This window comes from Helianthus annuus, chromosome 16 (assembly GCF_002127325.2).
Source record: "Helianthus annuus cultivar XRQ/B chromosome 16, HanXRQr2.0-SUNRISE, whole genome shotgun sequence".
In the NCBI taxonomy this organism is placed as follows: Eukaryota; Viridiplantae; Streptophyta; class Magnoliopsida; order Asterales; family Asteraceae; genus Helianthus; species Helianthus annuus.
Window position 1 is genome coordinate 52,904,951 of NC_035448.2, and position 10,523 is coordinate 52,915,473.

Consider the following 10,523-nt stretch of genomic DNA (forward strand, 5'->3'; position numbering starts at 1 on the left):
CTTGTTATGACATCTAAACATCTTAAAACATTGGAAATCCCTAAACATCTAAACACCTAAAACCTTTGCTAAAAATTATAACACTTTAAACACTTATAAACAATTCACCAAACAAGACCCCCCCCCCCTTATGTGGGCCGCCCCCATGTGGGACCCACATCTTGAACAAGTTGTTGAAATATCTATGTTGAAATATCTAGATATTTTTCACAATTATGCAAGCGGTGAATTTGATAGATGATTAAAAGTTTTGTAAACTTACTTTTACTAACCATTTTCATCATACTTTACACCTTAAATTACACACACAAATCCTCCCACCTTCACCTCCATTTTCGGCCAAGAACACCCAAAAACCATCTTCATTTTCAAGCCACTTTTTGATGAACAAGATGCATTTCCAAGGAACTTGAGAAGATCTAAGACACCTACAAGTTGAAGCAAGCAATTTCATCCATCTTAGGGCTTTCAACCATCAAGATCATCATCTTCTTTGCTCATTATTTTCATCAAGATCATCCTTAGCCACAAGAGCTAGAAGTGAGCATTCTAATCTTTTTTCCATACTTGTTTGTGTATATATTGCTTATGAACAAGTTATATCTAAAAGATTCATGAAAGAATAAGATGAAAATATCTAAAAGCAAACTAAAAATCATAATATCTAAGATTGTTTATGTTGTGATTTGAAGCTTGTTACTTGCTTATTTGATCTAGTTATGATGAACATCATATGAAAACTTGTTAGATGATGTTTAAAAACATAATCTAACAAGTATACATGAAAGTATTAAAAGGGTTATGTTAAACTTGATGTTTAATGGGTGAATATAATATTTGATGTTGTAAAAGTATATAAAGCTTTTCACTAAAAATAATGCTTTTGAAAGATTTATAAAAGTAAACATACAAGATGGGTTTTCTATAAAAGTTTGGCAAAACTAGAAGTAAAGTATGATTTTTGAGCAAACAAACATATGTGAAGATCATACTAAAACCCTACATGTTTATGAGTTCATCTTGTTAAAAGTATGTTATAAATGTCATGTGTTTTTGTTTAGAAATGATATGAGTAAATTGTTGTTGATTTCTAAAAGAAAATGATATGTTTTGATAACATGGCAAAGTTCATATTTCAAAGGAACTATGGCCAATTTTTCATAGAAATCATTTGTTAGAAAGATTATCATTTTTAACAAAGTCTTTACAAGATTAGAAAGTTGGTCTTTCTAAACATAAAAATTGACATAAATGTATATTTTGGTAAAATATATATTTAGTAAACATATCAAGTATGTGCTATGTGTTTATTATTTGTATTAGTTATATACAAAAGTTAGGGACTTGATAACAATGATACAAATAAATACAAGACATACTTACAACTAAAGACTTACGAGAATACATATATACACAACTTGAATACAACCTTTAAACGATTCGGACACTTGGATACAACTTATGGACAAATCAGACATTTGGACAATTAAACGGACTATATAAGTATTTCGGACTACAGAATATAATATATCAAAGCTTAGTAAATTATATTTTCAAAACCGAATAAGTGACCAAATATATTTTACAAGTATACAAGATATATTACATTTGGTCTATCATAAAAAGGTATTATTTTGAAGTATATAGGATATATATATATATATATATATATATATATATAGGGGAAGGTTCAAATGAAAACCACTAGTTATTGTGAAAACTCGAAAACTAATTAAAAAAAGCCAAAAAAACATACAAAAATTTTTTTTTTAATTTTTTTTTTTTGCAATCAAAATTTCGCAGGTTTTTTAATATAAAAAAAAATTTTCAAAAAAAAAAAAAAATTTGTGTAGTGCACATGTGTAATACTGCACATATGTATGTGTACTACACATGTGTATTATTACACATGTGCACTACACAAAATTTTTTTTTTTTTTTTGAAAAAAAGTTTTTTTTATATATAAAAACTAGCGATTTTTATAAAAAAATTGAAAAAAAAAATTTTTTTGTGTGTTTTTTAGGCTTTTTTTAGTTAGTTTTCGAGTTTTCACAATAAAAGTGGTTTTCATTTGAACCATCCCCTATATATATATATATATATATATTTCATAACATTTAAAAATATATTATTTTGGTGGAAAACTAAAATTATATATTTTCCACGAACTAATCTTAAAAATAGATTATTTTTAAGATAAACATTATACATACCTTTACCAAGCATAAGTGATATATATTGATATAAACATATCTTAAAATATATTTATTTTAAGAATACAAGATAGCGTATAATGGATACAAGGATATACGTATTCCTATGCGTACAATTATATACTCACTTACATCACCAACACTTGGTGAAAATACAATTATACAAGTATGGTACTTAATCAAAGATACATAGATATGTTTACAAGTACTCATAATACAAGTATGCCCATACATGGGAATTATTCATACACATACAGTTTACTCATACGAGACACATTCATACACATACAGTTTACTCATACGAGACACATGCATACACATGCAGTTTATTCATACGAGACACGAAGTCAAGAAGTATACATATACAATTTATTCATACCAAACACGAAGTCAAGAAGACTTGATCCGATAATACAACTCACAAAATACAAGAATATATATGTATATATATATATATATTGAACAGTGTATCAATTTATACATCTAATACACAATTCAATGAATAACAATTCCATACAAGTCTTAATACATATTTAAGATAGAAGACTTGTACATGAGTCAATACAAAGACCGAAGTGTCTAACAAATCTAGGACCTTTGTAGGTCGAGATACAATTCAAGGCAACTGCACGTGAGGTTATAGTTATATACAGTTTACGGAACGCAATTCTGTGAGTTCTTGTCCCCTCTTCATTTTGAATGCTTTTCAACTTTACAACTATCAGGGAAAATACATATTCAAAAGTATGATAAGTCAAGGAATGAAACACCTTAGATCATGTGCGAATAGGGTTATACAACTAAGCACCATTAATCCAGTTTGGACCTAGGTACAAAGGGTTAGATCTAATGGGTTTTGGCGAGCCCCACTCTTGGTCGTTGACCCATACAGAAGAGTGCGTTTGTGTCCCAGTCGAGGATAGTCGACACAAAATCGTCTAGGTTTGGATTGCTTCCTACTTCGTCACACATATTAATGTCCTTGCAAAACATTAATGATCAACGATTTCATTGACGTTTTACATACTACATCTTTACATACTGGTTTTTATCTTATATAACTCACATTTTACAGATTCATCATATACAGCTCACATTTTACAGATTCATCATATACAGCTCACATTTTACAGATACATTTTATACAACTCACATTTTACACATACATTTTATACAACTCACATTTTACAGATTCATCTTATACAACTCACATTTTACAGATACATTTTATACAACTCATATTTTACAGATGCATCTTATAGAACTAAACTGCATGAACTCGCCAACTTTTGTTGATGTTTTCAACTTAACATATATTTCAGGGAATTAGTGGACCATGTCGGGATTTCAGACAAGAAAACAAGTATCAAGACTCCATGCCACCTTTTGAAGGGTCTGCCTATTATATACTGCCTCTTTGCGGTAATATAGTGGTCAAAGGCTTAATATTTTAGAATTTGCATTTTGATGTATGAAACTATGACAACTTATTTTCATTTGATGGTTTGTAATCAATACACTTAACGAATGTTGCGCATCTTTTGAAATGGTTATGGCAATGGCATTGAAGCTTGTTTTATTCATTTAGTATGTTCACTTATATTGTTATGCAATGAGAACCGATCAGATCACACCTCGCGCTTCCGCTACGAGCGGGTGTGACACTTTATATTGAACCTCGAGACCTACATGGACATATGAAAATAAAATATCTTTAGTTCATCATTTAATGGCCATCAATTACATTCAATATTCTTTAAACCTTTTTTATGTTTTTCTTTACCCATGATCACTAGAGTTTTTACTTATAATTTTCTTTTATTACAAAGTGTATTGCATTTATTAATTTTCTTGTATAAATTAATCTTTTAGCTCAAGGTCTCTTGAAATCTTTAAAATGCAAATATGAACCACTTAAGAGTAATATTTAACAAAAACCACCCTAAAGGTACTTAAAAGTAGGGGAATATTTATATAAAAATATGTATAATTTAGAGCATATCAAGCCTGTTTTAGACGAGTCCACATCTGTTGCTCAAACCTTTGTTGCTGAGCCCACTGCCCCTGGTGATCATGACACCACAACCGGTGTTATGAAACCCACACAAGAAAAATCTAAATAGAAACCCCCCACATCCAAAAGCCCACCAAACAGAAGCAAAATAAAAGGGCATATCTGGAAGATGAGATCCTAGAGGATAACCTTTTTGCAAAACAAAAGCCACTAGAAACCACTGTTGCTAGTTCCTCACAACAGATGGAAAGATCTCCACCCATCCAAACTCTTCTTGAATCCTCACAAAAGGATCAAGTTGTAAGCACAGGGGCACCATATCAAGAGGCAGACATTTCAATTGAAAGTTTGCTTCTAAGCCCCTCTCCCAGGGCTATTTCTCTTTCAACTACACAACCCTCCACTCCAATTCCACCAACATTTATACCTCTGTTTGAAGCAATTGATACAACTCAGACACAAATCAGTTCCTCTCAACCACCAATTAATGAGAGCAAACTTCCACAAGTGACTGAGTCTGAGAAAAATCAATTTACTAGCCCACAAATAGCTGAGGAGGCTACACCCCTTGAGTTACATGTAACTCTTGGTGTTACTTCAAGTGAAGCAACCACTACAACTGGTGAAACAACAGTTTTTCAGTTGGACAGTGGTTTCATCTATAAGACTTCCTTGAAGGCAACAACTGTTGAGGGTACAATTGTAACCTCTGTTCCAGTTGGAAGTCCCCAATAACAAGACAAAGGGGCATTTGGTTCTGATAATTTGGAGAATTCTTCTGTTATGGAACCAAATCAAACTACATCTAGTAGGGATTCAGATAATCCTATTAAGTTAGGTGATGAATTAAGATACAAGGAATTGACAGAAAGAATGACTTCTATGGAATCCTCCATGGCAGAAATGAAAAGTATGATAAAACAAATGTTGAAGCATTCTGAAAGTCAACCTTCAACTCAGCAAATTGCCAATGAGTTGTGGAAATCAGTGCAACCAATTATCCAAGCTCAAAGGAATTTGGCTGATATTAACCACAACACCCACATGGAGTTGATAAGAAACATGGTTGAGGCTAGATACAAAGTTACACAAGCAGATATCAAGGCCATCAGGGAACAATTGTTAAAGACTACTGGTTCTGCCCATCCAACTGTACTTTAAGAAGAAGTAGAAGATGATGCCAAAAAGGGGGAGGATGAAAAGTTGAGAAAGCTGCAGCCTTCATCACAAGTAAAACCATCAAAAGGTGCAACAACAAAAGCCAGAGTCTGTTCCTGCAACCAAAACCTCTGCTAAGGCATCAGATGCCAGAAGTGAAAAAGGGATTGATGAGACTCTGAACAAGATGGCAGAAAAGATTGCCTCAGAAAAGCAGAGAAGACAAGATACACTTGAAGCAAAAGCTTCTAGCTTAATTGAACAAGAACAGGCAGAGCAGAGGAAAAATGAGGACATTGGCACTTTAAAAAGGAGAAAGTCAACAAGAAATATTAGACAACCAATATCCACCCCTCCTAAAACCACTGCTAGGTCTACAAGAAGTGTATCCTCTACTACAGTTCAAAAGAAACCCTCACCACAAAAACCACCTCAAAAACCATCACCACCAAAACAACCAACATATGCTGGTACAACAAATGTATCAGCAGATGTTCCACAAACCACTACTTGTACAAAAAATGGATCAACAGATGTTTCCCAAACCACTGACATGATAATCTTTCCCACACCACCAACTACACAATCACTGCCCACACCACCAATAATTCCAACACGCCCACCTACACCTAAAATTAAATTCACACGCAAAAGAAAAACTTTTGTTGTGGAAGAAGATGATGAGGAGATTCAATCACCAATCCCCTTATCATCTGCCCATATTCAAGCCACACCACTCTCATCATTTCCACCAAAATTATAACAACCCTCCAAAATATTTTCGACACCCCTAATATAATTAGAATACCCCAATATGTCTTAAAATACACCCCATACGCGAAAACAGACCCCGAATACCTTTATTTTTATTAAAATTAAATAAAAACAAATTTTAATGGTCTCTCGCGGGGCGCGTAGCCCTTGGCTACCACCTACGCGGGCTGCGACAACAAGGAGATCAGGCCGAAACCCTAGGGCGCCACGTGTTGAGACACGTGTGGAGGCTATGAGTCGAATCAGCAACCCTAGGGCCTACCCTAAAGAGCCTCGCGGGCCACGAAGGCCTTGGCCATAGTTTACGCGGGGCGCGACAAAACCCAATTGCAGCCCTATAAATTGAGGGCATCGGCTTCAGTCTCCGATCGTTCACACACTTTCTTTCTCTCGAATTTTCTTATAGTATAAGCTATTTTCGGGCATAATACCCCCTAAATAACGAAGTTCTGCCTCGTTGTAAGTATCATAACCCCGGTTACGTATTAGATACGCTGCCCGATTGATCCAGGGTTCCGTAACGGCTGTCGTGGTTCTGCCCAACGTAGTTGTTGGAATGCCGTCTCGGGGAGGGTATTGCTAATGTAAATATTGGGTTATTATACTAATATGTGTGCATTTGTGTAATTTATAGATAATCTCCAGGAAACCCTTAAAGAAAACCTAAGACAGCAATGTGAGTAATCTCCTTTTTGTAAACTGTTTTTACAAAACTTTAAATATTTTACAATGTGATTAAGTAGTGATTGAGTCTTTGTAATCTTCAATTACTCCTGCCATGTTGGGGTTTTGTATACAAAATGTGAGACACGTTACCATTGGACAAAGAGTTAGCCAATGTATAATATGACCCACTAGTCAGGATTGACAGTACTGAATGAGTAATTGTGTAGATATAAACATTGTAATCGCTCTCAATATTGTCTTAATTGATAAAACTCTTCTTGATTAAACTGGGATTCACTCACTAGTATTTCCCACGGACAAAATGTTTTTAAACGTGTTTCAGGTAACAAAATGTGGAAGCCAGCTGGAAAGCACTGAAGGCTTGGAAAAGTGGCAATAAAAGTTACCTAAATAAAGAAGATGTTTTATTTTAATAAAATGGGGTTTATCCCTATAAATCAGTTTCTAACGAAAACTTGGGTTTTATCCCAATATATTTATTTATATAAAATGTGGTGTTTTACTCTGATAAAATATTTCCTAACTACGGTCCTTATATAATTTCTGCTGCCAAATTGATAAACACCGATACCACCAAAACTGATTCTCGCGGCCGCCCGTTCCCGGGACAGATAGGGGGCGGGGGTTGCGACAGAAGGTGGTATCAGAGCTAAGCCACTGATTCAGCCACAGAAGTGTTCTACTGACACCAAGATATTATTCAAAACGTTAGGAAATAAATTATGAACGTGCATATTTGTATTTTATGTTATTTGACTATTTGTTAGTTTACAGTATGAGCGACCAAGGACCTTCCGACGCGTATCGTCAGTTGTCCAGCTCGCCTAGGAGCGAAGGCACCTCTTCACAGCCTGCCCTCTCAGGGTATTCTGCTAATAATGAAGAAGGGATATTCGTGTTTAAGGCTCAGTCTGAAGAGCCATTCCCCCCTAAAAAGAGATGATGGTTCAGTAGGGGAGCGCATGAACGTAGGAAACGAATGAAAAAGTTACAACAACAGAGAACCCTAGCAGCCGCTAAAAGAGAAACTGATACCCACACACAGGATATGCTTAATAGAAGTCTAGCAAATTTCCATATCCTAGCAACCACAGCTGCCGACCCTAACCTGGAACAGCTGTAGCACCCCAACCACTACCACTATTCCCTACCCAGCTAATGGAAATAGAAAACAACCCAGAAAATCAAGTCTAAATGCATGATTTCAACCCAGAAGAGATACCTAGGGTACCAGCACCTAATCCCTTAGACCCAGACTACGACCCGTGGCTAGATGAGCTTAGGGATTACCAGCAACGCTACCCAATCCTAGAAGATGAACCCATGCCAAATCTAGCAGCCTATCCATGTTTGGACCCTCTAGATCCCTACTACGATAATGACCAATACATTAGGGAAATTTTAGAGAATCCATACCCGTACCAGGAACCCATGCCCCCAATACCCAAACCCAGTCCCAGCACCTACACCCCCAATGAGTGCAGAAAATGTGCAATTCGGAGAAGAGATTTTAGAAAGTAGCGAGAGAATGAGACAGGTGGGAGAGCGACTCGTCTGGAAGTACGACGAGCGCAATATGGAGTTCTGGATGAACCCATATCCGTGAAAGTAATGGTGGAAGTAATAATAGTAATAATAATAATATATAATATGTGTGTATTTTTGAAAAAAAAAATCTAAATCATAGCTACAGATGCCTACTAGTAGTGTAATTTTTATTTCAGTTATATTGTAATTTTAAATTTCAGTTCTGGTTTGTATTAGATGCATATTATATATAAAAAGAGTAAGTCGCAATGCTCGACGTTTTTGATCAACATGCATGTTGTGTGATTGATTATATTAAATATTATCTTGTGATATTAATACGTGGTAAATGTTTAAAATTCAGATGGACAACGAAGTGAACCAGGAAAACCAGAACGACAATAACCCGAATAATGATAATCTGAACAGCAATAGCAATGGAAATCAAGTGGATAATAGTGCCATCCAACACATAGTGGCGCAAGGAATTATAGATGCAATGTCATTTATTATTCAAACGGTTAAGAAGCTGATAATAAAAGTAAACATAGCAGTAAGCGACCAACTGAACCAGAACACAGCGTAAACAATGGACCCGTACTTCAAGTGCCCATTCCCAAAAGAAGAAGAACCATGTCTTATGGTTGTTCTTACAAGGAATTCTGGTCCTGCAAACCAATAGAATTCTCGGGCAATGAAGGACCCATTGCAACTCTACGCTGGATAGAAAAGACTGAGGCTGTCTTAAAAATAAGCAAATGTGTGGAAGAGGATAAGATAATGTTTGCTTCCAATCTATTTAAGAACTCAGCCTTAGAATGGTGGAATACTATCCTCCAGTCTAGGGGAAGTGACAGGGTTTATAATATGGAATGGGAGGAATTTAAGAATATGGTGGAAAGGAAATTCTGCCCTCCCAATGAAAAAGAACATATAGCAAATAAATTCCTAAACCTTAGAATGACTGGAGTAGATAGTAAGGGTTATACTACTACATTCTTTGAATATGCTAGAATAGTACCAACCCTTACATCACCTAAACCGGTATTAATCTCCCGTTACATCTGGGGATTAATCGGTGAGATTAGAAATATAGTCAAGGCAGCTAGACCTCAAACTATAGAAGAAGCTATAGAACTAGCAAATACCTTGACAGATGAGTTAGTGCGTACATGAGAAGAGGATCAAAGGAAGAACCTAGCTCAAAGGCTTACCCAAGAATTTCGCTCTGGATATTCCAACCGTGGGAAAATGTAGGATCTACTTCTGCACCGTATTGCAAGTATTGCAAAAGGAAGCATTCTGGAAGATGCTCCATCTACTGTAACTTTTGCAAAATCTCTGGACACAAGGAAGAAGACTGCAGGAAGAAACTTAACAACAGGATCTGCTACAATTGTGGAGAATAAGGCCACATTAAGCCAAACTGTCCGAAACTAGCTCCAGCTACAAATAACAAGACTTCTAAAAATGCTAGAGCATTTGTTTTGACTGCAGATGACGCTAAGATGATTCCGGACGTGATAGCCGGTACGTTTTTAGTTAATGATGTTTTTGCTAAAGTATTATTTGACTCTGGTGCGAACCAAAGTTTTATTAATACTTCATTTTGCAAACTTCTCAATCAACCATTAACCAAACTCCCACAAGAATGTCTAGTAGAAACGGCAAATGGGGAAACCATTAAGATTTCTGAAATCTTGCAGGGAGCAAGAATAGAATTTTTAAACCAAAAGTTTATTGCAAACCTTTACCTAATGAATCTGGCAGGATTTGATGTTGTATTAGGAATGGATTGGTTAATAGCCAATAAAGCCAGTATTTTATGTGATCAAAAGTCAATCCAAGTAAATTCACCAAGGGGTGAAAAGATCACAATTAAAGGAGATAAGCCCTCTAGATCCACAAAATTCATCTATGTGATGAAAACAGCAGGTTATCTAAGAAAAGAGTCTATAGTGTATTTGATTTCTATCATCACTAACACTAAAGGAAAAGAACTAAAAGATATTCCAGTAGTATCTTAGTTTCCAGATGTGTTTCCAGAAGAATTGCCAGGACTACCACCGGACAGGGAAGTTGAATTTAGAATTCACCTGCTACCAGGAACAGTACCAATTGCCAAAGCACCTTACCTTTTGGCACCCGC

General features: G+C 35.5%; 1 long non-coding RNA gene across 1 annotated transcript; it reads left to right on the forward strand.

The window, feature by feature from the left end:
- Window positions 1–234: 234 nt before the first annotated feature.
- On the forward strand, window positions 235–3,797 carry LOC110917077. Its single transcript, XR_002580303.2, has 3 exons — window positions 235–540; window positions 2,818–2,885; window positions 3,537–3,797. It is a non-coding gene; the product is annotated as an uncharacterized LOC110917077 (long non-coding RNA).
- The last annotated feature ends 6,726 nt before the right edge of the window (window positions 3,798–10,523 follow it).